Here is a 17560-nt window from a genome sequence, read left to right on the forward strand (position 1 = left end):
TTCATTATAAGCACACAGGCTAGCATTATCATCTCAAATCTACACCTGCATAAACTATCTTGATTTATATATATCATATCTTAAATCCCTTTGCAATAGGGCATTGGAGAGAGAGTAAATATTGAGTAATTATATGAATTGTCAAAATTCATTGCTTTTATTATTTTTCAGATTCCTTATTTGATTACCCATAGTTTTTTTTTTTTGAATGATAAATGATTGTCTTCTGGGGAATCCATATTATTTAAAAATAGTTTATATTCTTGACTATTTCAAACATTCACATTTTATAGCGGCACTCTTATTCAACTTTTCTCTAAATTTATTTGAACAAGTTTTAAGTATTTTTTTCATGTTATTTCCATGATCTATGTCTTTGAGACATGCTACTTCATATACAGCAGTATTCCAGTATCATAATGAATTATTGTGTTTCAATTATCATTAGATAATAAACAGGAAATTAGTTTTTCTTGTAGTGTATTCCACATTGTCTGAACAATGAAATATATGTGGTTTGAATTTGGGTCATTAATTCAGGTAGTAAGGACATAGTTCTAATTAAATTGGTGTCATAAATTACTTTCCCATAATGAAGGGGGGCACTCTTTTAATGCACTAACAGAGTTATTTGTAGATATGTGATTTTGGTAACCAGGACAGTTGGATAAGAGGGTGGATGGTTCAGTGCAACACAACTCCAACACTGGAACAGAACCATTCGAAGAATATATTGTCCAGGTGATAGTTCCAGCAACTTCTTTTTTAATGTTAGAATAGCTGGAGAGGTTATGTGTCTTTATTTTTTAACCTAAAACAAAATTGTTTTCATTGAATATAGCTCCACAAAACCTTATCATTTCCAAATCATTTCAGTATTCCTTTGAGATATAAATGACATTTTAGCATGATTCTAAATTTGGATGCTTATTTTAAAGAAAACGAATTCTCTTCTAATGTACTTTTACTTATCAAAAAACATATGCCTATTACATCATTGTTTGGTCTAGGTCCTAAGTGATTGATTTCATAGTGACCTTAAGAATGCACTGTAATGAGCTGCAATAGGTTGTAACTTAATTATAAAGATTTAAATTATTCTTGAAAATAGAGATGGCAACATTCTATTATCTTATCAAGAAACTATGATGAGAGCTAGGCTTAGAAGAAAAATCTTTGCAAATTACTATTCTATTTTCCACATGCTCAGACAAATTTCTGGTTACTGAAATATACACAACAAAGAAAGGCCTTTAAATAATAAGGCAGCGGGACACCTGGGTGGCTCAGTGGAGAGCGTCTGCCTTTGGCTCAGGGTGTGATCCTGGAGCTCTGGGATCTAGTCCCACATCCGGCTCCCTGCATGGAGCCTGCTTCTCCCTCTGCCTGTGTCTCTGCCTCTCTCTGTGTGTCTCTTATGAATAAACAAACAAACAAATAAATAAATAAAATCTTAAAAAAATAAGGCAGGTAACTGGAGTTAAAAAATAACTACCATATTAGAGAACAAAATAATGAAAAATGTTGGAAAGAGGTAGTTTATACGATCAGAAGGATCAACCAAAGTCAAAGTCAAACATCTTATGTTATACAATTTTACACTATAAAATATTTTCAAACAACTACAACAAAATAATTATTTCGTTGAAAAAATACTGAGATCATAGTACAATTATCATTATATTATACTTATCATTAAGAGAATTATAATGTTATCTAATATGAAACTATTTGCAGTGTTATATAATTGTATCTTTGACTCACTTTCTAAGATGCAAGAGGCATTTTTTAGTTTGTTTTCTGACTCTTAAAAGCCTTTTGCAAGTTTGCTGTGCTACAATGAACTATGACATGAATAATCAAAGTCATTCTCAGAGACACAAAAACTTCAATTTTTACTTCTGTGAAATTGCTATTTGGTTATCTTTGAGGGTTTAGATCCAAGAGAGTGGAGTCGCCTCTACTATTAAACCGCTGCCTTGCTTTTGTTCCACCCAAGCTATGCATGTTTGCTTTACCAAGAATTGCCCATTTAAATGTTTTATAGTTAAAACAAAGAGTTGTGATTTAGGTTATTTTTAGTTTAACCTCAATATTTTTAAAAAATCAAAGAAATTTCATCTCTATTGTTGATAGAGGTTTTCTGCATATATTAAAAAGGGATGGGGAGATCTATTTTAAACTACGGACTTTAATAGAATATTTGGTTGTGAGTACGATGAACAAAGTAATTATTATGAGAAGTTCGACACCTTTGTATAAAATTAGTGTTATTACAGTTATACTTCATGGTTAGACAGAAACATTGATAGAAGAAGATCTATAAGACCCAGTTACAGAAAATCCTCCAAGTGCAGAGATTAACAAGAGTTATGGGGACAATCTATGGGAAAGAAAGACTTAAGAGTTGTGTAAGAGTCAGTGGAACAACGATTACGTAGGACGTCTTTTTTAATATCCTTACTTCTGAGTATCATAATGGCAATGGTTTGACATTTTTATAACATTTTATATATGGTTATTTATATATGGTTATACATATAAACACTCTGCACAGAGTCATGCTACCAGTTGTATTGGTGGATTTATTTTTTAAAAGTATTAATTATAAAATGATAGGTATATAGTAATACATGTGATTATATACTTCTAAGTAGTATCATTAGGCGCAGGTCACCATAATCACATGTATACTGTAGTTTAAATGTCATTACTGTTGGAGACTGCATCTCTATGTTTTGGATAGAGTTTGGCTTTCCCGGGTAAAGATTTACTCAGCCTGAAGAGCGCTGGGAGTATAGTTAAACTTATCGGCGTTGCCAAATGCTTTCATATGTTTCCGTTCTCATGGAAAGTGAGTTTTGATTTCTTTTCAGCCTACATGCATGGCTACGCTAAAATGAAAAAAAACAAAGCTAGCAACTTTCAACCAGTTCTAGTTAAGTTTAGCATTCACACATTGCTTTGATCTGCTCTGGGGCTTTCAACTAGTTATTTTCTAGAGTAGGGAAAGCTAGTTTCAGCACTAAGCATCACTGAAGAGTAATGATGAAGCAATGGGAACTGGTTAACTTCAGGGTGAGATCTAGCTGATTTTATTTCTGCTCCTGTATTAGAGACCAGATCAGTTTCACCTGTGATTTGTTTACTTGTTTGTTTTACCTTAGAACTCGCATTTCTCTTATCATATGCTTTTGCCTCTGATAGGCCGTGAATACGGCCTACTCTCATGAATAGTTCTCTACAGCTGCATAGCTCAAACGTAGGATTTTTGGCCCAGTATCAAGTCCCCAATCTCCCCACCCCACCCCAGCCCACCTCCATGTATATCCAAGTTTGCCAGAATGAGGCAGTGAAGAAGTTGCTTGCTGTGTTCTACTAGTTTGTACTGCTCATGATATTCTAATGCCCACTTTCCTACTTCATCAGATTCTTTAATTTGGGACCCAAACTATTGTTGCTCATACTTGTATTTTGACAAGTACCTCATCACTCTCCTTTAAACAAAGGTGTGTGGATGGTAATAGCTTCAAAAATTAGCATAATTTCCTGTATCAGAAATATGTGAACCCATAGAATAAAATAATCTTTAGTTTCTTAAAGTTGCTTAAATTAAAAACATGAGTTTCTACAGTTGGAAAAAAAACATATATGGTTAAAATGTTTGAAGCCCATCAATCTCTCTAACCACATAAGCTAACGAGTTCCTTCTGTTTTCTTTGAATGAAATCACCATGAGTGGTTAGATGTTGATTTAACATAAAACAAATGGAAACGGGTGTTTCCTTTGTCCTCTGCAGAATTTATTTTTAAAAACAATTAGCAAGTATTATGAATAAGTCAATAATTTTGCCATTACTTAAATAATAATACAGATTGAGTAGTTAAATTGATTGGATTTTAGGGAATGCATAATATACTCCAACTCCCCTTAACTCGCTAACATCTGCAGACATTATTAAGCTCCTCATTTCATTTTTTTCCCCTACCATAACACCTGTATTGTTATAAATTATGTTTTGAATTGTCATGAAGTGTCAGGCAAATTATGTTTTCTGGATGTGTGTGTGTCATTTAAGGGTTCCTTCGTAATGGCAGGTTTGCGGCTAACAGCTTAATCTTGAATATATCGATGCAATTAAAAGCTCTTTTTCCATTCTTCTTTGTGGATACTATTATGGGTAAAGTGCAAGGGAAGAATTAAAAACTTAATGTTAAAAACATCCTAGAGAAGGAATACATTTGGCTGTAATTTTAAAAACACAGCAAGCTTATTATATTCTTAGGAGAAACGTGTTGAACCCTTTGAATTCTATAAAACACACATCCTATTGAATTAAAATTAAAAACTTGTTTGACGCATTTTCCACCCCCTATAGTTTTAACCCGCTTCTGACAACTTCATCCCCCCTCCATGCATCCTCCTTTTTTTTGTGATATAGTCTTTTCAGGAACATGGAGAGTGACTCACTTAGGTCCTGAGCATCAAAGAATGTCAGACCTATGAAATGTAGGCAGTGGGTTCTTCCAGAGATTCTTTCTGAGAGAGTTAAATAAATAAGTAAATGAGCCAACATATGGCCTGCTTAATTCAGTCAAAAAATTTCTATTGATTACTTACTAAGCTCACTAAATAAAAACTTCAGCCCAGGTTTTGCCTCCCAAAAGAAAATAGGATTAGACTGATCTATGCACTCATTGGGGCTTCTTGCCCCAGATGAGTGGGAAACCTTCAAAGATGAACAAAGGAAAGGGCTAAAATCTACGGTAAATGTAGATTATTAGCTTGACATATTTTGGCTTATAATCTTGAATGAACCAATTTTTAATTCCAGAAGAGACTATGATATAAATGACCTCTGAGATCTGAGAGTATTATAATGTTGCTTCTTTTCAACTAACGTAGCCTGATTACTTTTCCCAGGTAGATCTGTTGTATGCGTAATTTTGACATATTTAAAAACTTTAGATACACAGTAAGGTTGCACACCAGCTCTGCATGAGAGTTTTTTTTTCCCCCCAGACTAGCTTGTGTCCCACATCGATAATATTTGAATTATGTTATCTAAGAAATTCCAAATGGGAGTGTTTATGTAGTTTAAAGCAGAAATGTTCTGAGTGGCTCCTCTTATCTTTTGGAATGGCGAGAATATTAAAACAGCAATACGTTACATAGACAGAAATTTGCTCATCAAGGATTCTCGTTTTGAGAAGTAAAATGACCAAAAAAAAAAAAAAAAGAGTACGTTTTCGTTATTTGCACATGGGTACTCTTCACATATGATCTTTCTACAAGCTGAGAGCAAACCTGACCAATGGCTGGGTATTACATTATTATGTATTATGGGTATCATATTATCACAAATATCTGGCTTTGTGACAAAATCCTGATAGGTATTTAGAGTCTTCAAGTCTTTGGAACAATCTGCTGCTGACATTTTAATAACACTGTTGTCTGAAATGAATCCTGAAGTACGAGGACTACAACATACCCGCAGCAACGAAGAGTACATAGTTTCTGGAAGCAGAGAGGCTCAAGTTTCATCTCATTTTCTAGAGGCTTTAAATCTTGATGCATCGGTTTTCCCTGAATACCAAAGCGTCCAGGATTCTTTAATTGAGGGCTGCCTTCCGGGGTAGCATCAGTGATTGAGAAACACATCTAAAAACTTAGTGACTCGCAGCTTGTATTTTGCATATAGATAGACAGGTACGCGTGCATGCATCTCTGCACTTTTGCTTTTCCTCCTATGCAGAGGGCACCGAAGCTGGCTTTAAAACAGGTTTCCAGCGGGATGTGCCCCGGGCCGTCTGCTCCCCCCCCTCCCCCCCAGCTCGGGTCCACCCCGGCGCGGACGCGACCCGCAGGGAGGTGGCCGGGGAGCGCGGCCACCGGCCCAGAGCAAAAGCACTTTCAACGCAAGGAAACGAGGGAAACCGACCTAACAGCACGACGGAGGCGCTTGCGAGCGGAGAGCCCCGCAGTCTCCTTCCCTTCCCCTGCTCACCCTGCGCGGTTTAATCCAAAAACAAACAAAAACGCTCTTGCGAAGCAAGAGTCGATAAAGTCAAAGTTTGGCGAGGTCCCTGGAACTACAGAGCCAGAGTCGCCGCAAATGTTTTGTTTTTTTTTTTTAAACCGTGACTGCGGGGGGGCCCGAGCGCGCGGGCAGGGTCGGGCATCCCGGGCGCGGGGCCCGAGCGCCCCCGGCTCGCCTCCCGGGCCCCCGCTCGCCTCCGAGCCCCCGCTCGCCGCCCGGGCCCCCCGCTCCCCGCCCGGGCCGCACACAAAAGGGCTGCGCGCACCAAAAGTTTCGAGTCCCCGGGCTCGCGGCGCGGAGAAAAGAGAAAACCCGGAGACCGGGCGGGTCCCGGACGCAGCGCGGGCGCCGGTGCCGGGGCGCGGAGGGGGCGCGGAGGGCGCGCGGAGGGCGCCCCGCCTCGGAGGCCCGGGCGCCGCGCTCGGTCGCGCTCCCCCCCTCCCCCTCCCCCCGTTCCAGAAATAAAATAAATGTTCTTTAAAGTGCGTGTGTGCGTGGACAGGACGCAGAGGCGCGGCGGGCGCGGCGGGCGCGCAGTGAGTGCAGCGGGGCGCGGGGCGCGGGGGGCGCGGAGGGGGAGGGGCGCCCGCCGCCGCAGGCCGCCTCCGGGGCGCGTTCCGGGGCCGAGCGCGCCCCCCACCGCCGCCGCCGCCGCCGCCGCCGCCCGGACCGCCCCGCAGCCGCCCCGACCTCGGGCGGCTGCTCGGCTGCTCGGCTGCTCGGCCGCCGCCGCTCGGACGCGGGAGCCCGTAAGTGCCGCGGCCCGTGGCCCGGGGCGCCGAGGACCGTGTGGAGGACCTGCTGCACGTTCTGGACGTCGCTGCCTGGAGAGTCTTTCCGACTTTGCCGGAGCCCCGTCGCCGGGGGGGGGGGAGCAAAAAAAAAAAAAAACCGGGAGGGAGAAGGAGATGTGTCCTTCGCCGCCGTGCACGCGAATATGTTTGTAGGATGAGTCGGACTCGGGGCGGGGTGGGGGTGGGGGTGGGGGTGGTGGGGAGGCGGCGGCGGCGGCGGCGGCGGCGGCTGGAGGTGACTCCAGTTCAGACCTCGCCGAGAGTCCGTGTCAGGACTTCGCGCTGCCCCGGCTCCCTCTCCGGCTCCGTCTCCGGCTCCGGCTCCGAGTCCCTCTCCCTCTCGGGCTCGCACACACACACTCGCAGAGGTGCCGGCGCGCGAGCGGGAGCTCACCCGAGGATTCCGCGGGGCCGTGGGGGCCGCTCCGTCCGCGGCCGTGCGTGGCGTGGCTCCTCCGTGCACGCCCTGCCTCCCCGGCCCGCAGCCCCGACATGCGAGGACCGGCCCCCGCCGCCGCCGCCGCCGCCCCCGCCGCCGCCGCCGCCGCGCGCCCCGAGGCCGCAGGGTCGGCGCGGACCGCGGGCTGAGACGCTCCGCCGGCCGGACGGGGGTGGCCTCGCGCCGCCGGCGTCTGCCCGCCCCGCCCGCGGCGGCCGCTCCGAGGGGACTCCCCAAGTCTGCGCGCCTCCGCCGGGCTGCTGCTGCTGCTGCTGCTGCTGCTGCTGCTTTTTTTTTTTTTTTTTTGAGCCTCCGCCACCCCTTGCACTCTGATTCCCGATTTTTTGGTTTTTTGGTTTTTTTTTTTTTTGCTTTTTTCTCGGGGAGCTCGGGGAGCGTGCGGTCCGGGGCTGCGCGCGCGCGTGTCCAAGAGCCCGGGCGCCGAGCGGCGTGCGGGAGACGGCGGGACGATGCTGACCTAAGCCCCCGGAGCCGCCCGGCGCTGGCTGCTTGTGCTTGGCTGCGGGAGGCGGCGGCGGCGGCGGCGGCGGCCGAGCAGGAGGACGCGCCGTGTCCGGCCGGAGAGCCGCGGCGCTGCCTCCCGTGCGCACCGCGCGGCCGGCCTCGGCCCTCCCCGGCCGGGGTCGCCGCTGCCCCGCGCTCCTCGCCCCGCCCCCGGGGCGCGCTCGCAGACCGAGGTAAGAGCCGCGGGAGCGAACCTGGCCGCCTCCGTGCCGGGCCCCGGGGACCTGTTAGCGCCGCGCCTCCCGCCCGGGGTGGCCGCTGGGGGTGCGGGGGAGCCGCGGGCCCAGCCGCCGGGGCTCGGCTGCGGTGCGCCTCGGGCCCCGCGCGCCTCCCGCCGAGCCTCCCGCGGGGCTCGAGGCGCGGGACTCCGGCCCGGTGCAGCCGGCCGGCCTCGCCTGTGCTCGGGGCGCCGCCGGGACGCCTCCCGGCCGCGGGCTGCGTGCAGGGGGCGTGGGGGACTGACCGTGCGCTCTGCCTTCGGGGGTTTTCGGGAAGCTTGGGTCGGAGGGGGCCGCTCGCCCTTTTTGCAGCCCGTCCCGGGAGGGGGGCTCGGGGTGCGGAGCCCGCGCCCCCGCGCCCCCGCCGCAGACCCGTCCCGGGCTGGGCTGCAAGTGGAGCGGGGAGGCCGGGCGCCAGCTCCAGGGGCGAGGCGGGGGGGAGTTGTTGCGGGCCCTTGTTTTCTCTCGTCGGTGGGTAGGTGGTGTGGAGAGGCGAGGATGACAGCAAAGCGCAGCCAGATGTGGCCAGGCCGGCGCGGGGGCTGGCAACGATTAGGGGGGCCCCGCGGGGCGGGGGGGCGCAGAGACTCTCCCGGACCCGCAGTGAGAGGGCAGCAGCGGGCCGCGCTGGGCCTGCGGGAGAAGTTCCCGGCCGTGGGCTCCTGGGGCGGCTGCGGGGCTGGGGACCTCGGGGAGGGAGCCCGGTTTGTAGGATGGGGGCGCCGGGCGCGGATGCACCGGGGGGGGGGTGCGTGGGGGGGGGCGGCGGGAGGAGGCGTGGGAGGGGCGCGGGGAGAGGGGCGCCCCCATCCCCACCCCATCCCCCCCCCCCCCCGGGCCCGCCGAGCTTGGGCTCCGTGATTGGCTGGGGCGCCCCGACCCGCCGGCGGGGACCGAGCCGTGGGGCTGCGCGCCTGCAGGGCTCCCTCGCTTGGGATCCGGAAAGTTTGCTCCTTGCGTCCGACCACGGGGCTTGGGCTGGGGGAAAGCGCCGCAGGCTGTACTTTGTGCACAGAGTGTCGCTGATCCCGAGGCTAAGGAACGTGTGCTTTTTGTTTTTATTCTTTCGATTTATTTTATTTTTTGATGCTCGTTGCTTCCATCCTCTTAAAGCATCGTCGGAGGGACCGGTCGTGCGGTCCGTTCTCTTCGCTGGTCTTCTACGGACTCCTCCTCCTCCTCCCCCTCCCCCTCCCCCTCTCCCCCCCCCCCTTCCTTCTCCTCTTTTCCCCCCTTCCCGGGCTCTCTCATTCCGCTCTTCCTGATGCAAACACGGTGTTGTCTCGGATTCAGACCGAGGAAATGTTTTCCTCCTGTTTCTTGAAAGGTGTCAGGCTGCTTAGCAGCTCCTCCAGGCAGCCTGGGAGCGCGGAGCCGCAGCCACCGACCATATGGTTCCCGTTACAAAGGCCGGGCTCCGAGGCCCCCCGCTCCCCGCCGCGCCCCGCCGCGCCCCGCCGCGCCCCGCCCCCGCCCCAGTCTTACTTTTTCGGCTGCAGCCCTTCCAGGACGTCTCCTCCTCCCCCCCAGCCCCCTCCCTGCCCAGGGGCGTGCAGTTAACGGACGCCGTGGGCTCATTCATTTCCCGGTCCCTGTTTGTGTCTGGAACGGGCCCCACCGAGTTTGCTCTTTGCCCAACTCGAGCTGCACAAGGAAGAAAAGTCACATCCGTCTGGTAAATACTTGCCTGTTGGGATGTCTCTTCGCAGATCAAGTTTGATCTTGGGCCGACCTTAAGAGATGGGTGCTAAGGGGAGGGTGCCCTAGGAATCCACCGCCCAAAACCTAGGGTGGTTTGTGTAAGCGTCTTTAGCGGCGTTCCGAGTTGTTCTGACTCTTGACCTAAGTTAAAAGGTAACTTTGTCCCTCGACTTAGTAGGTTTATGACCTTCGCAAAACCCTACGTATGAAAAGTCTACTTCTGTAGTTCAGGTGTGCCGTGGGACTTTTTGTTGTCCCTCCCTCCACCCTCCAGGAAATTTATGCATGATAGAGAGAAGACTGCAGAACAAACGTTCTGTTGTTTAGTTCCTTCAGACGTTCCGAATCTCTCCTTTTGTTGCTTGCCTCTAAAAGAGGTGCCATTTCACATCATTCTGCACAAATTGTTTGAATTAATGCAAGTGTGAATTCTTACCGTTTGAAGGGGACTATTAGCATATCAAAGGTTTCTTAGCTTCAGCTCAATTGAGAAAACTTCAGCCTGTCTCCCATTTGCTTCCAAGCAGAGGCCCAAAGGGCAATGAGAATTGTAAAGGGTAAAAATGGGGAGGTGGATTCAGGCTGTGTTTCTGAACTTTCACTGTTTTGTAATTATGTGAGCGAAACACATTGTCTATTGCTGTGGAGCCCCTTGCAAATGGCAAGACAATTATTTTCTATTGATAAATGGTTTGTTCCTAGAAGAAGGGTGACCTTTTATTTTATGATAGTCACTGTTGCCTGTCTTTTGGGGTCCCTTCAGTGGAAGGGAGTGGGAAAGCTTTTCCTTCTAACTTAATACTTTCCTAGGGCCTACGCTTTGTTATATTAGTAAAATGGGAAAGAAAGCCTTTTAATTAGTCTATAAAACAATAGAAATCTTGTGATGAAGAGATACTCATTCTTACACCGAGGAGACTTATTTTTAATACACTTGCTAAATTAAAGGGGAAAATCAATGGAGGGTTCGAATATTAAAAACTCAGCATGAACTTGTTAATGCAACTTGTGCAAGTGTAAATTTGAAAAAGAGTTCTAGGTGATAGGTTATTTGTGCATTCTAGTTAGTAGTGATTCTTTTTGCATATTTACTGTTTTGTCTCAAAAGTTTTCTATTTTATCAAACGTTGTAATCTGGAGAATTCACCTTACAGTTGGTTTATTTTTCCTCAGATGTATAGCATATTTGTTAATCTTTTTTTTTTTTTTTTTTTTTTTTTTTTTTTACATTTGCAGAGAGATACGTTCTTTGAATTTCTTAAATCAATATCCATGAGTGAAGAAACAAGGACAAGTACTTGGGTCATTTGGGTCATTTTTATGGCAAGCAGATGGGTCAAGGGAGAACTTTGTTCATCAACTTCTAGGGAAGTGTTGGTTTTATTTATTTAGCTTAAGAGTTCCTAAAGCGTAGTTTTAAGATAAAAATGAACCTGAGAAAAGGTTTTGAAGCCCATATTTTCTATAGTTTTACCTTGGATGGTTAGTTGATTTTGAACGTGAATTTATACTCTCTCATTGGAGAAGGATTTTTTTTTTCTTTAATTAAAGTTCGGAACTGCTTGTTTTTATTCTAATACTGAAAATTAACTGTAACCAACACGTTTGGAGGGAAAGTTATCATTACATCAGTTGCCTAACATTTTTAGTTTTTAGTTTAATAAGATACTTTATTCAGATTAAGAGAAGATTTTTTTTTTTTAAGTGGCATTCAAACTGTATATCATTCTCTTGAAATCATTTTATGATAGTTTATGTATCTGGCCCCTTCAGTTGTCTAAGAAGTACTTTTGAGGTAAAAATGTCCACATTGATGTAATTGCTATTATTGCACTTAAGTTGCTGTTAACTAGTCTGCTTTGAATGCGGAGTGCTATAAAGAAAACATTATCCTTTAGAGCTATTAGTGATAATCTAAAAATTGTCTTGAAAACATTGCTCTTCATTTTATGTGATGGTGATCCTGAATTCAGCAGATCTCTGAAGGTGTAAAATGCACTGAAAAGATTTTTCAACGTTTCAATGACAAAATTGGACTACTTAGAGAAAAATTAATGTGTTGTAGAAGCACTTCAGCTGCCATTTTCAATCATTGTGGGTTACTATGTGTTGGCAACAGAAAATGAATTTAGAAATGCAGATAGCTCTGGGAGCAGGTAGTTGGTAGAAATCAGAATATTAAGTCATATGGGGTAGAGCAAACCAATTACTTCTGGTTTGGACTTGAGAATTTCAAATAAATATGATTTTTTCAGGCATCTGACTCCGCGTTATTAATGGACTAACATCAAAGCAGACAACAAAACTTCCACATGTTATAAAAACTAATATTAAATATACAGATCTCACATTGCAGTAGTAGTACAAGTCTTAATTTAAGACAAGCAGTTGGAGTTTTTATTGCTGCAATTTTCACAATCAGCAGAAACGTTAACACCAAGCTTCTGGGCGTTTCCTTTCTTAAAATAAGCAAGAGGAGAGCTTTAAAATTGAGGTTTACTTAAGGTTAGGTCTTTATTTGATCATTATTGAAGCTTTCTGTGTTTTATTAAAAAATCTAAAACAATATTTTAATGTCTTAAGTAATACAGGGATATGTGAGCTAAGATTGAGAAGTTGGGAAGGTCAGGAGGTAACTGGAAATCTGTACACCTTAGTAATAAAATGTTATTGCTGTCTTTTCTATCAAAATATTTATTTGACCTAACTTTTGTGAATAGATACAGAAATCGCACTTAGTTTATTGACAGATGTAGTATGGGATGAAGAGAGCATTACAATTTAGATGTGGGCTACACACACTGTACCTACCTGAGAGAAATCTGTTCTCATTTTAATAAGAATCCATACTACTAGCCCAATTGCTGATATTTAGGAGCACAGATTAACTGTATTTAGATGAAGAATGAAATACAGTTTTCGAAATTGGAAGAATTCAGTGATTAAAGATTTCAGAATTGCTCTTTTTACAAAGAGGCTCCTCAAAGACTATACACTTTGCCTCTTCCATGTTCACCGTATCTGATTTTGACTTTTGAAGGAGAGGTAGGCATTTGACCTCTGTCTGCTTTTCTGTGGAAAATATACATGTAAAATTAAAGTGGAATTCTTTTCAAACTGGTAAATTTTAGAAATAAAGTACAGGATTATGAAGAAAGGTTCATAAAGTTATTTGCAAAAATACATTAAAAATTTGGCAAATTGATGGTTTTGATCAAGTGTTGAAAATAGCAACTTTAGCTCCTAGACCTGAAAAGGCCTTGAATTCCTGTTTATGTTTTTTGGTCATATCAGTTCCTAAGGTAATTTGTTTAAATGTTAGTTCGTGTTACGTAAATAGATAACTGCTTTGGAACTATTTTCAAGAAAGAGTAAAACATTTCTATTTTAAAGATAGATTAAAATCATAGCTTTAACTTCTCTCTTACATAACACTAATTAGTCTATAGCCCCACCTAAATATTCATCTCTTCAAATAATTCTTGATTGAAGGTTGAAAGGTTGAAAAGTATTTAATCACCCCGATTACTGTAATTAGACTTGATGTTATCAGAAAAATTGAGACTGTTCTCTGAAATCTTTTTGCTACTCAAGATTGGTCAAGTAGTGATTTTTTTTTTTTATGCTTTCAGAAAAATGCTTAAGAAATGGGTTGTTTAACGTAGAGATAGCTAATGATTGGAATTAGGGAATTAGAATCCTAAAATGATGACATTTTTCTTGACCTACGTGTGAATAACTATTAGAGGAGAAACTATATAACTGGAGGTCTGTAACTCCTAAATTTTATTCAGGACGTCATTGTGGCATTTTGACTTTATAGGTTTTGTTATGTGTATGTTATAAACAATGAAAATCTCTTACTGCTCTTTTGATGTAAGTAGGCATTTTTTTTTTTTACGTGGACCTCTGTGCCATACTAGGTCTTAATCAACCAAAAGACTTAAACATCTTTTTACATCATTTAGCTGATGGACTAACTGTAGGCAGTAATTTGCAAATACTTTCTAATATTTTTGTGTAATGAATTTTTAAAAAAATATTTCTTGGGAAAAAATAACCTCCCATATATTGCCAATAAAAATTGTCTTAAAAAGGTAGATTGAGTGAAGGAACTAGCGCTTAACACCTGCAAGTAAAGTGCAGCTTACAGCAAAATACTATTGATTGCTTTGAAGCAGAGAGCAAGTTTAAATACAATTTGCTTAATTACAACAAAAATGCAGTTTTATGAAGTAATATAGTTTGTCTTCATAGAGAATTTTATGCATTGTGTGGTGGTAAGTAAAATCCCATCACAGTTGTATAAATTTGTTCAATTACCAGAACGGCTAAAAGAAAAAAAAAAATCAATTTACTTTGAAAAGCAACAGAAATTAGATTACCTTGGTTAGTAGGAACTTGCCAGCAATGTCTAAATTGCTTAATAATATCAAAAGCTACCATGTTTCACAGTGTAAGGATATTGGCCTCTGTTTTAATATGCATATATCTTGTTTACTTCGTGACCTTTGTTATGGGAACTTTTTCTTTTTGTTTTCCGTTTTTGTTTTTATGGAAGCTCTTCCATTATGTACAGGCAGCTGTTTCCACTTGCATATTCTTACTTGATTTAGAGATTTTGCTTTTTGTCGTTGAGTTTCTGGATTTCTAGAATTTGTTATCAGCTGATATTTCAGAGGAGTGTAGTGAAATATCAGATGTAATTTTAGGCATCGAAAGAAATCTAGCCCATCAGTATGGGTAGCTAGGTTATTATCAGCAACAGAAAACACATTTTAGGAATTTTTACTACTGACTCTAGAATGATAAGGAATTTTAAGTCTTAAATTCTTGTAGTAGTAAGGTGGCATGGGATTCATCATAGCGGATAGCTGGGCACCTGTTTTATTACCACCTTGATTCATTCTGGCACCCAGATTTACCGAAGTGCAAGAAGAGGCACAACTGCTGCTCACAGCCACCCGGCTGTTTTTAGGTCATGAAGTCAACTTCCTGGAATTTCTGGGGAAACCAGTTGAAAAGGGAGGACAAATGTCACTTTAAATAGAGATGTTTAAATCAGATTTCTGCCTGAGGGTAAAATTTAGGTCTGTTTTAGCCCGGATGTAATGTCTCCCTCTACAGAGCACAGCATTAATCACTACCTGACAAGAAAACCTATGCTGAGCAAAAAAGGCCCCTGTTGGTCTTGTCATTGATTTTTCCAATCTGTAAGGAGTACGTTATAAACATTAAAATTCACACACAGGGATTACATCTTAATCTCTGAATATCAGTATTGAAATTAGTTGCCTTAAAAGAAGCCTACTTAAAGCTAAAAAAAGAAGAAGAAAAACTTTGGGAGGCTTTTATAAGGATAGATTCAATATTTTTATAAAAATAGAAATATTAAAAAGCTGACAGATTAAACAGAAGTTAAGATATTAAAATAATAACCAAATCTTAATTCTGTTTAAGATGTATTAAGTGACTTCAAAAAAGTATGGATTTTTTGTTTTGATTTTTAATAAATCTGATAGTAGAAAAAAAAGATAAAAGCGAACTGTTAGTTCTTGGTCATGAGAGATATAAGAAGTTGAAAAGACGGTTAACTTTAGACTTAGAATAGTTCAGAGGCTTACTATTTTGCTAGAACAAAACCGGATACAACCCTGTATCTTTTCCTAGATGAATAATAAAATCTTTAGCCATTGTAGAAGTGAAAAATGCATGAGAAGTTCCTCAAAAGGAAAAATTTTGCTTTTTCAATTATTAGATAATACTCTTTAACTCCTTTCTTGATCAAATAACCCCTATATACACGTGTACATATATAAGCATGGAACTTATATTGTTTCCTTGTATATATCCATATTCGTGACAGTTATTGGCTAAAAATTACAGCAAATGTAAGTATAAATGTAAAATAAATATGATGAAAAATACCTGTTTTTAAACTGGTTTTCAGAAAGATATGACTTAATCTGTGTTTTGTTCTCAAAGGTACTTACTACTACCTTTGAATCATGAAATGTGCTTGTAGCTCTCATGCTTTGCATCATTTTGTAGGTGTTTTTAGATCAGCCTATACCTCAAACAGATATTGCCCTGGTTTTAGATGATGAAATAATCTAACCCCAATATTGTCATATATGGTTGTTGGCTGCTGCGGTGGGCTAGGTGACCTTACTAATGCTTTCTTTGTGGAGAACAGTAAGGAGTGTCTATAAAGAAAGCAAGAGAGTTCTATTTTGTTTATAAAGTAAGTTCTAATTTTAATCATTTATTCTTAAAATAGAATACTGTGACTGCAGTTTTCCATATAATGAGGGAATCATTACAAGATTTTAGAACTGGCCTTCAGTTGATATATTTCTGTTTCATGTAGGTTATATTAATCAGTTCTCAACTACAATTTACATTAAAACATGATGTCAAAAATGTTTTTCCCTGTGTCTTTACTTTGAAACAAAGTATTTCTATTTGGAATTCTCATTTCTTTATTCTGTGGGTACTTTCCTTACAGAAATTTTATTCTGTCTTAAAAGCTTACCTTTATCTTTTCTTTTTTCTTTCTTTTTTTTTTTTTTACTGGTTATTACTGTGGGTATTGATTAGAACTTACAGAACACAGGTTTTTATACAATATTTTCTCCACTCATCTTTGTGTTCTTAATCTTGAGATGCTTATGGTGTGTTTTAATTCTTAAAATTCCTGGTCTTCCTGTGGTTAATGTCCAAGAGAGTTTAGGAAAACATTCATTTGGGTGACATTGTAAGCTTATACACTTGTATTCCAGTGATTGTGAATATTTTTATAGAATTTGACAAAGGCTTAATGTATTAAATGAAGAATTGATACACTTTATCTTGTTTTTCATTTTAAAAAAGATGGACATAATTCTGAAGCATTTCCTTTTCCTTCAGATCCATCAGCAAATAAAAGCTATACCAAAATTTTGATAGCCTAGACATTTTACTTTTACTAAGGACATTTAACTGTTTTCGTCCCTACAAAATTCCGTGAATGTCATTAGAAAGAGAGTATTTGGATATTAATTGCTCCTTCTGGATAGGTCTATAGAAAAGTAATAGAGATGTCTCCCCCCACCTTTGTTTTTTTTCTGCTGCAAATGCTGTGATTCCCTTAGCTCTGATGGAAGTCACTTTTCTTATTATCATTGGTTTTAAACTTACATCTATAGCCTATTTAAAAATATAAGTGAAAAAAAAATCTTATTTTTCCCTTAAGTGGAAAACTCACTACAAACATGGCTTATTACAAGATGCCTTTCCCCTTAACCTTATTTTCTTTGTTTAAGTAGAAAAGAAATTTGACATTTTTGGATGTTTTGCATGAAAGTGAGCATATCTCTTTTAATTTACATATGTTTAATATTTAATAAGGATCTTAGTTAAAAAAAAAAACCACTTTATAAGCCTGTCGCTTCATTTATGGATAAGTCAAATTGAATGCCTCAAATTTGTAGTCACCGCTTATGTGTTATAAGGTAGCGCATACGTGTTTGAAGGGAAAAATCAGGGTGACCTCAGACTGTCCGGTAATAATTTTCGGTAAGACATTGCCCCCAAGACTATGAAACCATTCTTAACTTTGCCTTTTTTTGCCTCTGCTCCTTTGTCAGAGATGTACCTTATATCTATATACTCGGAGAAAGGAATATGATGAAGAGGAGAGTGTGCAAACAGAAATCTGAGACAGATTCTGAAAAAGATGATGGAGGGGTAAAGAGCATTTTGCAAATCAAATCAGTTTTTCTTTTCATATTGAATGAATGGAAGTAAATTTATTGTTCAGAAATATATACTTCCAGGTTTAAGTTTCAGAATTATTCTAAA

The 17560-nt window shown here is 42.2% G+C and overlaps 1 protein-coding gene across 13 annotated transcripts in view; it reads left to right on the forward strand.

The window, feature by feature from the left end:
- The window catches only part of ADGRL2 (adhesion G protein-coupled receptor L2), a 277269-nt gene that overhangs the window by 80470 nt on the left and 179239 nt on the right, over window positions 1–17560 (forward strand). Inside the window, exon 1 of one of the 13 annotated variants that reach the window (XM_055339477.1) lies at window positions 6774–6790. The exons of 10 other annotated variants lie outside the window; for them this stretch is intronic. The gene's annotated coding sequence lies outside the window, so the exon portion shown is untranslated. Of the gene's footprint in view, window positions 1–6773; window positions 6791–7429; window positions 7973–9675; window positions 9693–17560 lie in introns of those variants that run through there. 2 more of the 13 variants (XM_055339474.1, XM_055339476.1) reach the window with 2 other exon arrangements.

Source organism: Nyctereutes procyonoides, unplaced genomic scaffold (assembly GCF_905146905.1).
Source record: "Nyctereutes procyonoides isolate TBG_1078 unplaced genomic scaffold, NYPRO_anot_genome, whole genome shotgun sequence".
NCBI lineage: Eukaryota > Metazoa > Chordata > Mammalia > Carnivora > Canidae > Nyctereutes > Nyctereutes procyonoides.